This window comes from Puma concolor, chromosome B2, assembly GCF_028749965.1.
Source record: "Puma concolor isolate L17-30 chromosome B2, mPumCon1.1.hap2, whole genome shotgun sequence".
Taxonomy (NCBI): Eukaryota; Metazoa; Chordata; class Mammalia; order Carnivora; family Felidae; genus Puma; species Puma concolor.
The window spans coordinates 37,282,032-37,300,371 of NC_141671.1; the positions used below are offsets into that span (position 1 = coordinate 37,282,032).

Here is an 18,340-nt window from a genome sequence, read left to right on the forward strand (position 1 = left end):
AAGACCCTTATCATCCCAAGATTTTCTTGTGCCAGAATCACTATGGTATTTAAAGGAAATATTCTGGGAAGGCACTAAGAAATGATTGACTGTAGTGTTATGATTTGAGGTACCGTGGATTGGAAACACTCTCCTGGGTTCTCTTTACCTGAGGTTATTATTTATAGTCTTTAAACAAAAAAAAAAACAGGAGAAGTTAATTTTATCATAGTATATTTTTTCCATTCCCGTAAGTATTTGTTGTTTTCCTACTTTATTGTCAATCCCCTTTTATGTGTTATTTTTTTTCTTCAAATCACAATTTTGAATATTTGTTTGAAAATGTGAATATATCTCTCTTTTAAGACTAAGACTGTTCTGTGAGCAGAAACCAGAGACATCTGCAGTTTGGATAAGGAATTCTCCCACCTTTGAGTTGATATATTATCCTTCCAGTTGTGTGTTAGTTATTTTTGTATTATCTCTAAAAAAAGATTTATTTAACAGATTTTCAGTTTATTTGAAGTTATGGAAAGAATGTCTAAACTATTGAAAAGGGTGGTATTTAAGCACCCTTGAACTTAAGTTATCAATTGATCTTGCCACACAGATCTTTCTAATTTATATAACTATTGAGCATGTTTTTTGGTCTAATTTTGGCTTTTCTATCCCCTTGATAATATTCTAAAATATTCTTTCATACTGTCCTTTTAGTAAACATTTTTATATTGTTGTTTGACTGTACCAAAAAAATCGGTAAATGTAATTTCTATAATAGCCACAAAATTTCATGATATGGTATTTGTAGTTACGTTATGGTGAATAAACACTTACTGGTTGAAACAATACTTTCTAATGCACTTTTTCTGTTCTTTTTTTTTTTTTTTAATTTTTTTTTTTTAACGTTTATTTTTGAGACAGAGAGAGACAGAATGTGAACGGGGGAGGGTCAGAGAGAGAGAGGGAGACACAGAATCTGAAACAGGCTCCAGGCTCTGAGCTGTCAGCACAGAGCCCAACGCGGGGCTTGAACTCACGGACCGCAAGATCATGACCTGAGCCGAAGTCGGACGCTTAACTGACTGAGCCACCCAGGCGCCCCACTAATGCACTTTTTCAAAACTGGTGTTGTGATTCATTTGTGGTTAGAGAAATCAATTCAGTGGGTCATGACTGCATTTAAAAAATTGCCTAGAGGGGCGCCTGGGTGGCTCAGTCGGTTGGGCGGCCGACTTCAGCTCGGGTCATGATCTCGCGGTCCGTGAGTTTGAGCCCCGCGTCGGGCTCTGTGCTGACAGCTCAGAGCCTGGAGCCTGCTTCGGATTCTGTGTCTCCCTCTCTCTGACCCTCCCCCGTTCATGCTCTGTCTCTCTCTGTCTCAAAAATAAACGTTAAAAAAAATTGACTAGAATAGGAAATAATCAGTGCATCACAAATATTAAGGGCAAGTATTGTTTTGTGAAACCTTTGTTTGAGTTACATATGTAAATGAAAATAGCGCGTAATAGGTTGTGATGTAAATATATATTACCAGGGTTATGATTTAAAAACCACTGTGGTTTAAAAATCACTGAATTGCAGAAATTCACTAGAAAGTCATTGAATTATTTGAGATCCCATTTTCTTTGGAAAATAGTACATATTTCTTTTCTGTCTTTAGGCAAAACATTAACCAGTTGATTTTTTTTGTGACCTTTGTCTACTCTGAGCTCTTGAATAGTTTGAATTACATGATTTTCTGTATGTAAGCATGAACTAACCTGATTGCTCCTAGGTTAAAATATATATGAAAAGTCAAGCATAGCACCTAAAGGGTGCCTCTTACAAAGGTAAAAATGACCTTTGGTTATGGTATCATTTATTTTCTGTTTGAGTGCAAACCCAGTTTATGAATTTGTGAGTTGGATACTAACTGGCCTTTGATATTTTGGGACATTTGGTACCTCATTCACAAAGACCTCTTGTATTACCATATTAGCAATGCTTTTCACAGAATGTTTTTGCTAAATAAAAGTATGGGTGAGAAAAGAAGCAGGATGGCCACAAGTGGGGAAGGCAGAATTTTTTTACATTTTTCTATTAAAAAGATTAAAAAAAAATTTTTTAATGTTTATTTCTGAGAGAGAGACAGAACATGAGTGGGGCAGGGGCAGAGAGAGAGAGAGGGAGACACAGCATCAGAAGCAGGCTCTAGGCTCTGAGCTGTCAGCACAGAGCCCGACGCGGGGCTCGAAGTCACAAACCATAAGATCATGACCTGAGCCAAAGTCGGTGGCTCAACTGACTGAGCCACCCAGGAGGCCCCCCCCCATTTTTTTTTTTTTTTAACATTTATACATTTTTTGAGAGACAGAGAGTGACAGTGTGAGCAGGGGAAGGACAGAGAGAGAGGGAGACACAGAATCCAAAGCAGGCTCCAGGCTCTGAGCTGTCAGCATAGAGCCTAAACGTCGGGCTCGACTCAAGCTGTAAGATCATGACCTGAGCTGAAGTCAGATGCTTAACCAACTGAGTCACCCAGGCGCCCTCAATAAGTAATACTTTTAATAAAAAGCAGAAACAAACTCAAATACAGAGAACAAACTGGTGATTGTCAGAGGGGAGAGGGTAGGGATATAGGCAAAATGAATAAAGGGGAGTGGGAGCTACAGGCTTCCAGGTATGTAATGAGTAAGTCACAAGGATGAAAGGTACAGCATAGGGAATGTAGTCAGTGATATTACCATAGCATTGTATGGTGACAGTTTGTAGCTACATTTATGATGAGTATAGGTATAACTTGTCTAATCACTGAGGCTTATACCTGAAACTAATGTAACATTGTGTGTCAACTATAATAAGAAAGTAAAAAGAATACTTTGTAAAAAGTTTATTTTGAGAGAGAGTGCATGCGTGCAAGTGGGGGAGAGGGGGGAAGAGACAGAGAATCCCATGGAGGCTCCACACAGTCAGTGCAGAGCCCGATGTGGGGCTCCATCTCATGAACTGTGAGGTCATGACCCAAGCAGAAACCAAGAGTTGGACCTTAACTGACTGAGCCACCCAAAAGAATAGTTTTAATGTATTACTATGTCAATTTACAGAAAGGGACAAGAATAGAAGAACTAACGCATAAGGGATGTCTTGTCAGTTGAAGATGAATTAAAATTATAGATAAAACATTTCTTAAATTATAAGCTAATGGTGAAGTTAAGTTTTTGAAAATTCATTTCGGTGTGACTTTTCACATACGTGTATTTCTTAGTGGGAAGATAGTTAAGCTAAGTTTATTTTTGTTTCATGGTTACTTGTGTACTGTGCCTCGATACTGATAAAGAATATTGCAATGAATAAAATAATACCTGTCATATAAGAAGCATAGTTTATTTATTTATTTTTTAATGTTTTATTTATTTTTGAGACAGAGAGAGATGGAGCATGAACAGGGGAGGGGCAGAGAGAGAGGGAGACACAGAATCCGAAGCAGGCTCCAGGCTCTGAGCTGTCAGCACAGAGCCCGACGCGGGGCTCGAACTCACGAACCGTGAGATCATGACCTGAGCCAAAGTCGGACGCTCAACCGACTGAGCCACCCAGGTGCCCCTAAGAAGCATAGTTTAATATGACTCTGGAGCTAGGTGCGTACTTTATTTTGTGGGAGTCAGTTTTCAGGTACCTATTCAAATGAGTAATCTTAGATGCCAGTTTATGATACTTAACTTTGGAGAAAATATTGTTATAATTAATATATTTTTGTTACAGGTTTTGTCGGCTGGGAGAAAACTGTTCTGTACAGTACTTTCATTTTCACTTTTATTGTTTCTTGATTTTGTCATATAGTTACTGTTTTAAATTCAAAATGGACTTTGGGGAGGCTTTAAGTGATTGAAACAGCCTAAGTATTCAAGCAGGATTTCATTTTCCTCATTGTTGCTTACTTTGTATCCAATTTGGAAATTATCAGGCTTGTTCGTTGCTGTCAAATTTTCTACCTAAATCAAAAATTATTATTGAATAATACAGTTACCTAATTTATACTCTTAACATGCCATTAGTTTGGGATTTTTGTTTTCCCTTTCAAAAATAACAGGGACATTAATTAAATGCCGATTGAGAAGACTACAAAGCAGTATATGTAGTATTCTGTTTTTAATTAGACTACATATAATTTATTTTTACTGAAATATAGTTGACGCCGATGTTACATTAGTTTCAGGTGTGCAACACAGTGATTCAGCAAGTCTGTATGTTAAGCTCTGCTCACCACAAGTGTAGCTACCATTTGTCACCATACGACACTATTACTGTATCACTGACTGTATTTCCTATGCTGTACTTTTCACCTTCATAACTTATTCTGTACCTGGAAGCCTATACCTCCCACTTTCCTTCACTCATTTTGTCCATACCCCTGCTTTTCCTCCTGGCAACCACCAGTTTGTTGTCTGTATATATGGCTCTGTTTCTGCTTTTTTGTTCATTTGTTTCGCCCTTTAGATTCCACATATAAGTGAAATCATAGTGTTTTGTCTTTTACTGATGATTTTTTTTGAAGAAAACACACAAAATTATGTATATATTTATATAATAACATGACATGTTTATGTTTATGGCTGGGACAGTTGAGGAAACTATACACGGATGTTTTGCGTTTTCCCCTTCCCACACAGACTTTATACTAAGGAAGACAGCATGAGGAAACGGAGCAAGAAACACAAAAATTATATACAAGTGACAGTCAAGGAGTCTGGGGCCCAGGGAATCCAGGGATCCTGCTCTCTATTCCTTCTTCACCAGCTTTCTCCTATCCAATCTGATAGCTTGAAAAGTGAATGGCCAGTCAGGAAGAAGCATACACACCCGCTATCACCCCACACATGTATCAGTAGGTTCATGGTCATTCTCATCGGGCTCAATGTTTGATGTATCTGAATTTGTGAGGTGAGAGGACGAGAGAGGATTACAAATCTTACCCTCTTGAATGGTTAGTTCTCACTCCTGCCATCCTAATTAGCAGTAGGATTTAGGCCAGACTAGTGATACATAGAATGAAGGTGCTGGCCACCTGCACCCCTCTTTTCCACTTGCTCATGAATTCACATTGCTGCTTCTCCTCATCCCATAGGAGTCAAGGAGTCAAGTTACTGAGCTCTAGGAAGGCAGAGATTTCTCAATGTTCCCTTTCTCTCTCCCGGACCACCTGACCCCCCTCCCCTTCTTCCAAGGTGAATCATCTCCTAGGGACCTGCTGCTCCAGCCCTGCCATAATACCAAAGCCCGGAGGCTTGCTCAATGTGTCCCGTTTCTTCTTATCTCCTTAACAATACACCTGGCATCTGATTACATCTGAAATATGGGACTCCACCACACGTGTGTGACTAAGCATGTGTCCTCAGGCCCACAGGTTGGCTGCCAGAGCAACTTTTTAGCAGTAAAGGCCAGGAAAGTGGGCAAGGGCAAGATGCTTCTAGAAGCTAGCTTCTTAGAACTTTTTCTTTGATGCTGAAAACCATGATATTTATGAGGCCCTCTTGCTCCAATATATAGCCCCCAAGTCTCAACTTTTTCTCTCCCTATTTAGTCTTCAGATGGCTCCCATCTGTAGGCTTACCCACAGGCTTTCCTCACTTAGTTTTACCATGAATGGCATGGTTTGTTTGTTTTTTTTTCAGCTGGCAGTTATACAATTTTGAAATTAGAATCAGTCTTATCTATATTCAACTCTTTTACAAATGAGGAAATAGAAACCCATAGAGGTTAAATGATTTTACCAAGGTTACACATCAGTTTTGCGAAGATGCAGTGCAGCTGGAACCCAGATATCTTGACTCTACACCTAGTGCTCTTTCCACTGTCCCATGATACTTTCAAAAGCACATGCTAGAAGAGAAAGAAAGTGCCCGTTTCATGTAAATGATGCAGGGAAAACTGTAAGAGACACTCAGTAAGGGAGGTTAGGTGGGCATTGTAGTTTTAGGCAAGCAAGTTTTTCTTTTTGAGGATTCTCTAAACCTGCCATAATGGAAATATGAAGCAATAGCAGCCTAAGAGGAAAAAAAAACAAAAACAAAACATGTAGAAGCAGAGAAAACAGATATTATTCAGTCTGCCTTTCCCAGCATTGTCATGTTTGGCCTCCAGATGTAAACCTACCATATTATTCTCAAGGCTTAGCCTAACCAGTTTTGGGATATTCTCTTCCAAAAGGAGAAATCACATCTTCCCAGGTTCTCATACAGAGAAAAAAGAGCATTTACAGCATTATGCAATCCTAGTCTCTCATTTCTGGCCCTTGCTTGGGCTCAGTGAGGGTGTGAAGATCTCAATTTAACCAAAGAAATGAACTCAGAGCCCCCTTTCAACCCACATCATCTTCTCATCAGCTCCTATGGGAATTAGGGTCATTTCTGGCTCGCAAGTTGAGATCTAACCAGGCACTCATTCCACTCCAGCCTATGATATATTAAAAGTTCAGTGGGTGAGGAAGAAGAGAGAAGGGGAGCTGAGGTTACCCTACAAGCTTGCTGGTGATGAGTGAGGACTTTCTCTGGGGCAAATCCTGTGGGGTGGGAATGTGATTACCAGTCACCAGGTTCTTGTCTGGTCCTGCACTTGGCAACTGCTTATTCTTCCTCTTGTCTTTGGCCATGTTGTGGTCTCTTGAATCAGAGTACTTTTGCCCTTTCTGGAGTCTCTCCATGAAGTTGGAGCCATCTGGCTTTTGTCTTATGGGATATTTGGCCTTTAGCTTTGCCTCCTTTCCTCTCTCAGGGAGAATACCTCCTTTCTCCTGTGTGTCCTGCTTCTCGTCACCAGTCTCTTGTGCAGCGTTCTCCTCTTCTTATTTCTGGGACATGGTGGGACCAGGACTGGCGTATAGAGGGTTTGGGAAGTCAACCAGAGAAAGGAAGGGGGAGGGAAAATGGGGACATCCTGTGCTACTTCTTCGGCTCCTTTCACTAGGGTTGCTCAGTCAGAATGGTGGCCCTTGCCACTGTCTTATTTCATTTAGCAACTTACCTTCTAGATCTACCCATGTTTCACAGATGGCAAGATCTTATTCCTTTTTTTTTTTTAGTGTTGATTTATTTTTGAGAGAGAAAGAGAGTATGAGTGGGGGAGGGGAAGAGAGAGAAGGAGACACAGAATCTGAAGCAGGCTCCAGGCTCTGAGCTGTCAGCACAGAGCCGGATGTGGGGCTCGAACCCACGAACTGTGAGATCATGACCTGAGCCGAGGTTGGATGCTTAACTGACTGAGCCACCCAGGTGCTCCAAGATCTTGTTTTTTTTGTTTTGTTTTGTTTGTTTGTTTGTTTGTTTTTTATGGCTGAGTAATATTCCATTGTGTGTTTGTACCATATCTTCCTTATCCGTTCATCTATTGCCAGACATTTAGGATGCTACTACATCTTGGGTATTGTAAATAATGCTGCAATAAAGATAGGGCTGCATATATCTTTTTGAATTAGTATTTTAGTTTTCTTTAGGTAAATACCCATAACTACACATAATTTTTATGGTTGCATGGGATAAAGCTGGAAGAAGGTACACGAAAAGTTTAATTTTGGTAGTCTCAGAGTAGGCGTATTGGGGGAATTTTAATTTTAATTTTGTTTGTACGTTCAGACTTTTATTAATTGTAAATAATATATAGATTTTTAAAAAGTGAAGCGCATTTCTACTTATGTCTGACACATTCTGGAAGTGGTTAATTTCTTTCTGAAATGAGAGGAACATAAATTGGCTGTAGTTGCCGCAAAGAAAATCTAAAGGTTGGCATTTGAATTAAGTGATACAGCAGTGCTAGGTATAGGGTGGAAGGGTAGATAAGCCAAAATGCAAACATTTCTCTTCAAAGTGACTTGTTTTCCATGGTTATTTCCAGAACAGGGCAATAAATTGCTGTTTCATGGCAAGTAAATTAAAACATTTCCTTATGAACCTGCAATTCTTACTTTTTGGAGTTGCACTCTAATCTCCTCTCTGCTTCCATTCTGTTTTAGAAGTTCAAAGTAAAAGTGGCTTGATACCAGTCACTTTTGGAAGGGAAGAAGAATTGTAGGTTATAGCTGAATTTTGAGGATCTGCAGTAAGAGGAACAGAGTAAATCTGAAAAATTTAAGCACTTCTTGTTATGCATGTTTTCTTTTAGAAATTATGGGAACTCTGTACCCATCGCTAAAATGGTATAAAACAAACTACCCTCTCCAGTGAGTCATTTTATAGCATGGTGGGGTTGGGGCAAGATACTAGAATTTGTATGCTTGTCATATCTTGATTTTTCAAATCACCTTTCCCAGAAGAAATGCAGCTGCTGCTCTTAAAATGAAACATTTGAATAGGGTGGTTCTGTCTTTGTAATTGACTTACTGTTGAATGCTCTGATTTCTTAAAAACTGAGTTTTTAAAGAAAGATTTCTCAAGTATAACAAACACATAGGTCATGCACTGGTTAAAAAGAGACAATTTAGGTCACTGAATTTTCCCAACCAGTAGGTGTCCATTGGTGGGTATCTGGTGTGAGTGTCTGAAGTTAGAAAATAATATAATAAACATCCATAACCCAAACCAGAACTAACAAATACATTTTTTGTCCTTTTTGTTTGTTTTATATTGTATTTTAAACTTAGTTTTTCTTCTACCTCAGTCATCCTTTTTTCATCACACAGAGAATCACTATTGTTATTTTTGTATTTATACTTTTTATTATGAGTGGGTATTTATATAAACAATATATGATTCTGTTTTAAAAATGTGTAAATGGCTAGTGGTATGTTGCACTAGTCATTCTACAACTTATATTTTTTAAATAATGATTTTAAAAACCAATCATGTTGATACATGTTGCTCTAGTTCATTTTAACTGTTATAATATTATTATAATCAGTATCCTGATTTACATGAAATAGAGTTTAAAGTGTTTATGACAGTGAAACTAATGATACCCCTTTGTACTCTTCAAAGTGTCCCAGTTGGTTGATAAATTATAGGTCGCCTTCATTATACCATGCCCCAATTGATCTAGTCCCCTGTTAATGGACATATTCTTTTCAGTTACTCTCTTTATATCACAGTTGCAACCTTATGTTTTCTCTATTTTTAAAAACTTGTTTGAATGTGTTGACTATTTCTGTGTTAGAAACCATATTCTCTGCGGTATAGCTTCCTTGGTCTCAAATGAAAGCAAGACACAGGGCAGCAGGTCCTTACACTGATTAGCAAAGTTGAACTCTGGCAGCACTCTCTGGCCTCTTGGTGGATAGCCGTTTGCTGTCTCACTAGTGAACATTCTTTTCTTTTTACTTTTTTATTAAAAAATTGTTTTTAATGTTTATTTTTGTGAGAGAGAGAGAGAGAGAGAGACAGAGAGAGAGAGAGCACGAGCAGGGGAGGGGCAGAGAGAGAGGGAGACACAGAATCAGAAGCAGGCTCCAGGCTCTGAGCTGTCAGCACAGAGCCTGACGCGGGGCTCGAACCCACGAACCGTGAAATCATGACCTGAGTCGAAGTCGGCCTCTCAACCAACTGAGCCACGCAGGTGCCCTTCACTAGTGAGCATTCTTAAATTGTATGATTAATTATTATGCTAGTCATGATAAGTGAAGCAGTGTGTTGAAGATATGTTGTCATGGAAATTATGTCAAAAATAATTGTTGCATTTGTAATGAAAAAATTCTCAGTGCTATAAGTAGCGGAAAGGTAGCTTTTAGGCCTAATGTACAAAAATCATCATGGTGTGTCAGTATTTTAGGAAAAATAAAAGAAAGTTAATGGTTATTGGGGTTTTAAGATAGTTTGGCTCTGTCGTTTGGCTTTCTTTCTGTTTTTAAAAAAATTTTTTAAACATTCATTTTTTTGAGAGAGAGAGAGAGAGAGAGAGAGAGACAGAGTGTGAGTTGGGGAGGGGCAGAGAGAGTGAGGGAAGGGAGCACAGATCTGAAGCAGGCTCCAGGCTCTGAGCTGTCAGCACAGAGCCCGATGTGGGGCTCTCCAACTCATGGACCGTGAGATTATGACCTGACCCGAAGCCGACTGAGCCACCCAGGCGCCCTCGTTTGGCTTTATTTCTGTCCACATGTTGGTCTACAGCTGTGTTCTTCATAATGGTGCATCGGATTATCCATTGAGGCATAAAGAAATGTTAGAATTTCTATTTCTATACTTTTATCATCCCATATATATGTTGTTGATTTTTATAATGTACATATTTTTATTGGTGTTAGTTTCCTAGGGCAGCCATAGCAAATCACTATAAACTGGGTGGCTTAAAACAACAGTTCTAGAGGCCAGAAGTCTGAAATCAAGGTGTTGTCAGCCATCAGACTTGGTTCCTTCTGGAGGCTCAGAGAGGAAATGCATTCCATGCCTCTCCTTGCTTCTGGTGCCTGCCAGCAATTCTTGGCATTCCTTGGCAGCTTATATACACAGTACTCCAGTGTCTGCCTTCATCTTCACATGGCCTTCTCTCGTGTGTCTCCGTTGTTTGGATTTAGTGTCCCCGCTTATGTAGGATGATTTTATTTTGAAATTCTTAATTACATTTGCAAAGGTCTTTTTAACAAATAAGATTACAGGTTTGGGAATGTGTGTGTGTGTACACACACACACACACACACACACACACACACACACACACATGATTTAGTGCCCCCACTATAAAATACATAAAAGTGTGTGTGTGGTGCACGTGCGTGTGTGTGTATACACACACAAGACTTTTTTTGGTGAGGGATGTGAGGAGGGGTCACATCATTCAGTTCACTGCAGGAATATATAATTGTGTATACACACACACACACACACACACACACGTAGAAGGTGGGTGCTCAAATTTTATACTGATGGTATACCCCTATCAAAGAAGCTTGGAGATCCCTAGTTCTGAGATCGCTTGGGTTAGATGTGGTTGGTACCTTCGTGTAATAAGGCAACAACCGTTGATGACATAAAAAGCTGTATAGAAGTTAACTACTAACATTTCCTGTGTTTCATGTTCTCAGTAGTCTGTGCAGACTAAATGATCAGGTAGGTTTATGGGCTTCCTTTTAGGCCTGACAGGGATATGGATAGCTATCAGATAGACTCAGGAAAGTACCATGAAACTCTGTTTGTGCTTCAGTGATCTTGACTCCTCTGTGCTACAGATACTTAGAGTAATTCTTGATCTCACTGTTTCTTTGGCCTTGAATGACAGGGTTATGATGAGGTTGCTTTTTGATGCTTCCTGGCTAAAGCCCACGAGCATTTAATCCTTAGTCCACAGTAGGGATGGTGGGTACAGTGATTAGGCATTATTTGCAGGCCATTAATGTGTAACTAAAATATGATTTTTAATAATACAGAATTCTCTATCATTTAAAAGCCCCACTGCTCAGTTGGTCCTTAGTGTGTGATGTAGAACTCACTGTATGTTAACAGGTGTTTTGTTTTGTTTTGTTTTAGTTTATTTATTTTGAGAGAGAGTGGAAGAGAGAATCCCAGGCAGGCTCTTGTGCTAACAGCTAACATCCCTGGATGCGGGATTCAAACTCATGAACTGTGAGATCATGACCTGAGCTGAAACCAAGAGTTGGACACTTAACTGACTGAGCCCCCCAGGCACCCCTATATGTTAACAGTCTTAATTATTACAAAAGGTCTGTTTTAAATTTCTTTAAAAATTTTTAAAAATATTTATTTTTGAAAGAGTGAGCGGGAGAGGGGCAGAAAGAGAAGGAGACACAGAATCTGAAGCAGGCTCCAGGCTCTGAGCTGTCAGCCCAGAGTCCGACGTGGGGGTCGAACTCGTGAATCATGAGATCATGACCTGAGCCAAAGTTGGATGCATAACCAGCTGAGCCAACCAGGTGCCCCTGTTTTAAATTTTTAAATTACTTTTAGACTAAATACTGGATGTAGAGAAGAAAAAGATACCTTAACCCAAGGCTTCTGGTTTGGAGAAAAATAACAAGAGTACATATTAAAAGGGAATGCTTAAAAAAAAAGATACATAAAATAAAAGCATAAGAATTACTGTTGGTGAAATAAGAGGGAGAAAGGGCACAGGCAATTATAAAATCCTGAGATGAAGTAATTGCAGCAATAACTAAGATTTCTGTAGCCTTTTTATATTATAAAGCCATTTTGCACAATATTATCTCATTTGATCCTCAAAACTTTGGTGATTTTATCTCCATATTACAGATAAGGAAACTGTAGCTTAAACGGATTAAATAATGTTCCCAAGATTAACTAAATTTTAATATTTATTTTTGAGAGAGAGACCAGTTATGAGTGGGGGAGGGGCAGAGAGCGAGGGAGACACAGAATCTGAAGCAGGCTCCAGGCTCTGAGCTGTCAGCACAGAGCCTGACGTGGGGCTTGATCTCACGAACTGTGAGATCATGACTTGAGCCTAAGTCGGATGCTTGGCTGAGCTACCCAGGTGCTTTAAATTTTAAAGCAAGGAACTGAGATTTGATTACAGGTATTTAGACACTTAATTATAAGCTTCACCCACTGTTAAATTTTGTTAGGAGTGAAGGTAGTAGGTTTACATGGGATTGTACTGTAAAGACCCTGTGAAGATATAGCAGTAGCATTGTTTTGCATTTGTGTGTAAGTTAAGGGTATATACACTTTTCCTGTTCTCTTCTAGTTCAGTTGCAGTTTGTCTTTAAATCTCTAGGGAAGATCAGAGAAACAGTGCCGGAAGCTTCACTGAGTATCTAATTTGGGAAAAGGTGTGCATGTGTGGCGGGAAGGGGGGTGAGTTGTCTACTGCATTTTCTGTTTTGGTGGTGGGATCTTCATTTTATAACATTTTTCTTTTTCTTGTTCTTATAACTTTTAGCTCATTAACCTTGCTCTCTAAGCTGCATAGTGAAGCACCGTTTCTAATTTAGTCTCCTGTGTTTAGCTTCTCAGAAGATTTTTTAAAAAATGTTTGGAGGTGTGATTTAATTGCAGGGCTGTTTGCACGTTGTCAGTGTGAAAGCAAAGATGAGTTTCATATTTAGACAGTGCATCCTGCAGGTTTCATTTGTTAAAACCTTCTTGGTATTCCCATTGTCTCAAATATGTGCATAATAGTGAAAAGAAAAAGTCTTGTTTTGTTGTATCCATATTTAGCAATTTGGTTGAGTTATGGAAAAGCCTGTCCTCTGCCTATGTATTTGCTCATTTGGAAACCTTGTGTAGTTTATAGAGACACTAGTGATTTGTTCCTCGGCCTCCCTGTGGGTTTTGTTCCATATTACAATCTAATTCCACCTCCCTGTCCCATATTCCGGTGCCGTTAATTTGTACATTTCGATGCAGTTTGTTTCATCGTGTGTTTTTGTAATCCAAACTGAATGTAACGAGCTATGTGCTTTAGGGACCTGGCTTTGCCTTGCCAATTAGAACAAAGTGGTTACTGAGAAAGAGTGTGTTTTAAATAAAACATGGCACCTCTGAGTAGGACTGACACTCATTTGGGAGTAAAAGAGATGGTTTTAACTCTTTGACTAAAAAGAAGAGTCATTACTAAAGATCAGCACTTTTTGGGGGAAAGAAGGGTAAAGATTTACCTGCACAAAATACGGTTTTATAAATTTCCTCATAGATTAAATAAATTTAAAAGATTGTCATTTGATACTTTTTTTCTTAATGTTTGAGACATGCATTAGCAAAACTCTCTAAATTCCTGAGTAATTATCTAGTGCCTGCTGCAGTTTCTGAAGTTTGAACTGTTCATGTTGAGGAAGGTGAGGGCATATAAAACCATAGGTATGTTATTAGCCTCTTTATTTTTCTAATATGTGAAGCCAAATTTTCAATATAGTAGATACTTGAAAGATACTTGAAAATGATGAGAGAAGTATAAGATTTTGCCACAGTGTGTGGATATTATTTTATTTTCATATGATAATAGAATTTTGAGCCATCAGTGACTTAAAACTATTTAGAATTTTAGTAGCACTTTCATCAGACATTTCAAATTTAAATTGAACTCAGGAACCGTGAGCTCATGACCTGGGCCCAAGTCAGACACTTAACCTCCTGAGCCACACCCAGGCGTTTCTACTTTTATCAAACATTTAAAGGACAGATGTCTTTGCATAGATCTTCATAGGCAGACAGTTTACTTATTCACAGCATAGGGAGACACCACATGTGAGTTGGTTCCAGTATTGTATTTGTATCTATACTACAGTTGATAGAGTTCCGTTTTTAGTTGAAATGCCAAATAAACTCTAGAACTCAACAATGATACAAGTAAAGCATGACGTTGCTTGTGTTTTCTTGATTTCCATAGGACTTACTATGAAGTAGGCAGTAGGATTTTGTCAAAAGCTTTGAAATAAAGACAGCAAGAAAGTTGTATGAAGACTTGGTAATGACTTTAGAAACATTATAACATTTATTAACCTATATAAGCAAGAGAGAACAAGAGGAGTACATTTCCGTGAAACAATTAAAAAGTATGTAGGTGTGCCCTGTTGAAAAAAGCTGTTTCTGGAAAAATGAGCTCTGTACCAGAGGAAGCTAGCTAGTTTAATTGGACTAAATTAAATGAAACCTATGCATTTCTATCACTGTCCTATGAAAGTCTTGCAAACTATATTGATGGTTTGAGGAGACAGTCATAATATTATTAAATGTCCCATACCTCAGTTTGGAAGATTAACACCCATATGGATAATATTTTAAGTTCAAACAGTTTTCTGAGTAAAGATAATTAAGGCTTAAATCTGCTGCTATCTTCTCCTTAACATTCTAATCTATGGCTGAACAAGCCAAGAAGAACTTTGAAAATATTCAACATCTTCAGAAATCACTGAATTTGCCAGTTTTGCACAGAGTGACAATGGTGTTTTCTTTGACTCATATGGTTTAAGATCTAGTAGCTGTTAATTTCCATACTTGAATCAAAAATTAATGTCAAGGGGCGCCTGGGTGGCTCAGTCGGTTGAGCGCCCGACTTCAGCTCAGGTCACGATCTCGCGGTCTGCGAGTTCGAGCCCCCCGCATCGGGCTCTGGGCTGATGGCTCAGAGCCTGGAGCTTGCTTCCGATTCTGTGTCTCCCTCTCTCTCTGCCCCTCCCCCGTTCATGCTGTGTCTCTCTCTGTCTCAAAAACAAATAAACGTTAAAAAAAAATAAAAAAAAAATTAATGTCAAAAAGCCTCTTTGAAAAAGTTTTTTTTTTTTTTAATTTTTTTTTTCAACATTTATTTATTTTTGGGACAGAGAGAGACAGAGCATGAACGGGGGAGGGGCAGAGAGAGAGGGAGACACAGAATCGGAAACAGGCTCCAGGCTCCGAGCCATCAGCCCAGAGCCTGACGCGGGGCTCGAACTCCAGAGCCTGACGCGGGGCTCGAACTCACGGACCGCGAGATCGTGACCTGGCTGAAGTCGGACGCTTAACCGAGATCGTGACCTGGCTGAAGTCGGACGCTTAACCGACTGCGCCACCCAGGCGCCCCTTGAAAAAGTTTTTAAGCACAGGTCCTAACCTTCTAATGGTAGTCAAAAGCTAAATTAGATTGTTCATTTCTTCTATGTGCATTCAGTTACTCAGTGTACATTGTGTTTTGTAACATTGTTTTTAGGAAGTCTAGAAGTGTTGAATCCCATTAATTGTGGTATTAGGAGATGGTAATCATAGGATATTTGGAAGGAATCTTAGAGCTTTTCTAACACTGATGCTTATTCCAAATGTCTGCTGAATTAGTGAGTTTCAAGTTAAGTGATGTGGTAGGGGTAAACTGGCTTGTTTTTTTTTCATCTTTTATGTCTGTCTTTCATAATTCCCTTTCTCTTCCAATGTAACTATGCTATGTTAGTAATCTTGAAGTTGGGACTAGAAAGCAATCTATAACAAAGTGGCAATAACATTTATGGGTACTCCTAAGACATCCTATGTGTTTTTCTGTTTACTATCTGTTCATTCATTTGCTGATTAAGTTTTGCAGTTTCTTAAGTTTATTCATTGTTCTGTAGAGTTGGTATACAGTTGACAACCTTATATAATTTATTTTAAAGTTTATTTATTTTGATGGGGGGAAAGGGACTGAGAGAGGGAGAGAGAAGATCCCAAGCAGGCTCTGCCTGACTTGGGCCTCTGTTTCACAAACTGTGAGATCATGCATGACATGAGTCGAAATCAGGAGTTGGACACTGAACCGACTGAGCCACTCAGCTGCCTCTTTTCTAAAGATACATTGATTACAACTTTTTTTCCTAAAATTTTTCTCAAATAAGAGGCTTGCATTATATGTGAGGTTTTATTCCCATATAGCAATTATAGAACTAGTAAAATGTCTTAAAATGTTTTCTACATCGTTAGTGCCTTAAAGAAATCCCCCTGAATGTGACCAAAAGTCTTTTTTATTATAACCCCCCACCATTTTTCAACCCAAGATAAAAAGTTTCATGTCCCACGATATATGCTGTTTGGGAATGGACTTTTTTTATGGTGTCCTTCTATCGAGTAGTCTGGTTGTATAACATACCACAAACAGACAAAATTCTCTCAAAAAGTTTAAAAGGCCCTGAAGGAGGAGGGGCTTAAAAAAGAGGAGAGAAAAAACTTTGTATGCTTCCCTCAGACTATAATTTGTCTTTATTGAAGGGAAGGTCAAAAGCAATAAATTCATTTTTCTTTGGGTATGAGTGAAGTCTTGTGTTTTATCTCCAGTGGGTGGCACACAGAGATGGTGCCACTTGTACCTTATGTAGCAATTTAAAAACTTAGATACTTAATATTTTGGCTATCGAGAGGTTTCATGAAACTATATAGCATATAGAAAAATAGCAAGTGAATCAGATAATTTTGGACAATGGGACATTTTGCATTGGAACATCATTGACATAGTCTTATGTTAGAAGTGGTAATCACTTGGGGCGCCTGGGTGGCTCAGTCAGTTGGGCGTCTGACTTCAGCTCAGGTCATGATCTCATGGTCCATGCGTTCGAGCCCCGCGTCAGGCTCTGTGCTGACAGCTTCGGATTCTGTGTCTCCCTCTCTCTCTGCCCCTCCCCTGCTCAAGCTCTGTCTCTGTCTCTCTCAAAAATAAATAAACATTAAAAAAAAAATTTAGAAGTGGTAATCACTTAACTCTTGGGCATACCAAGTGGAATAGTCTTCATGAAGGAAAAATGAATGTCTTGCCTAAAACACTTTTTTATATAGTTTTTTATATAGTTGTTATAGAAAATACCTGACTTTGTTTTAAGTGGACATTTTTTCTTTTTTAGTGTTAATATTCCAAACCTATGAAAAGCACAGCTCTTGCTTAAATGCTTGTCAGGCACCTGGATACTTGAGGCACTACTGGTAATCAGTCCTTATTATTTATTAAAATTTTCTGGGTGACTCTAGTTGCATCATAAATCAAAATTCACAAAACCAGCCTCACCCTAATATCAGAGTGATGTTTTTGATATCTCAAAGAGCTGGTGTAATTTGTCTCTTTAGTGTCTCCATTGAAAGACTTTTTGGGACCTCTTTTTGAGTTTTAGATGGAAATAAATGCAGGTATTCAGGGCAGAGATTTAAAGAGAATGGAGGGGAATGTAAAGGTACACAATAAGCTTGTTTTTTAAAACTGGAGCCAGGAGAACCTTTTCAAAGTATATTGTAAAGGTCAAGTTTCATGTATTTCCTCTTTGAGCTCTGTGTGACTGAATGGAGGCTATTTCGCTTCTGATTTATAAGATATTTACCATGACTCAGTATTTTGTGAACACCTAACATTGTTAGTGCTTTTGTCTTTTGTGTGACCCCACCCTTAAAATAGAAAGCAGAGACCCAGTCTGCATTCACAGAGGCCCTTCCTTATAGACCTTTGCTGCACAATACAAAAGAGCACCAACCATAGAGGAAAAGGAATTGTTTGGATTTTTCAAAAACAAAAGTAGGTTTTCCCCCCTTCCTTTGTGTACATTATAAAGTACCAAGATATCCTTTTTCAGTAGTTTAAAATTGTGACATATTCTTTTTATTCTTTTGTGCCTTGATCATGGTTAAGGGAGATGGAAACAATTTTTCTTAACTGGTATCTCTTAAATTCACTGGCGCTTTAATTTCTTACAGCATTATCAAGGAATTGTTTTTCACTGCTTTGGACACAAATTTTAAAAAGTTTTGCTACAACATAGATTGCAACCATAATTGCTAAGAGAAATAAGCCAGCATCAAAAGGACAATAAACTATGGTGCCATTTATTTAGAGTACCCAGAGTGGTCAAATTCATAAAGACAAAAAAGTAGAATGGTGGTTGCCAGGCGCTGGAGGGAAGGGAGAATGGGGGAAGTTCTGGAATTGGATGGTGGGGATAGTTGCACAAGGGTGTGAATGTACATAATGCTACTGAAGTGTTACTTAAAAATGGTTGAAATGGTAAATTTAA

At 38.7% G+C, this 18,340-nt stretch overlaps 1 protein-coding gene and 1 pseudogene across 3 annotated transcripts in view; one reads left to right on the forward strand and one right to left on the reverse strand.

The window, feature by feature from the left end:
• Positions 1-18,340, forward strand: part of ZFAND3 (zinc finger AN1-type containing 3) — a 326,629-nt gene that overhangs the window by 110,624 nt on the left and 197,665 nt on the right. The window lies entirely within an intron of this gene.
• LOC112862929 (alpha-endosulfine pseudogene) lies at positions 6,396-6,814 on the reverse strand (annotated as a pseudogene).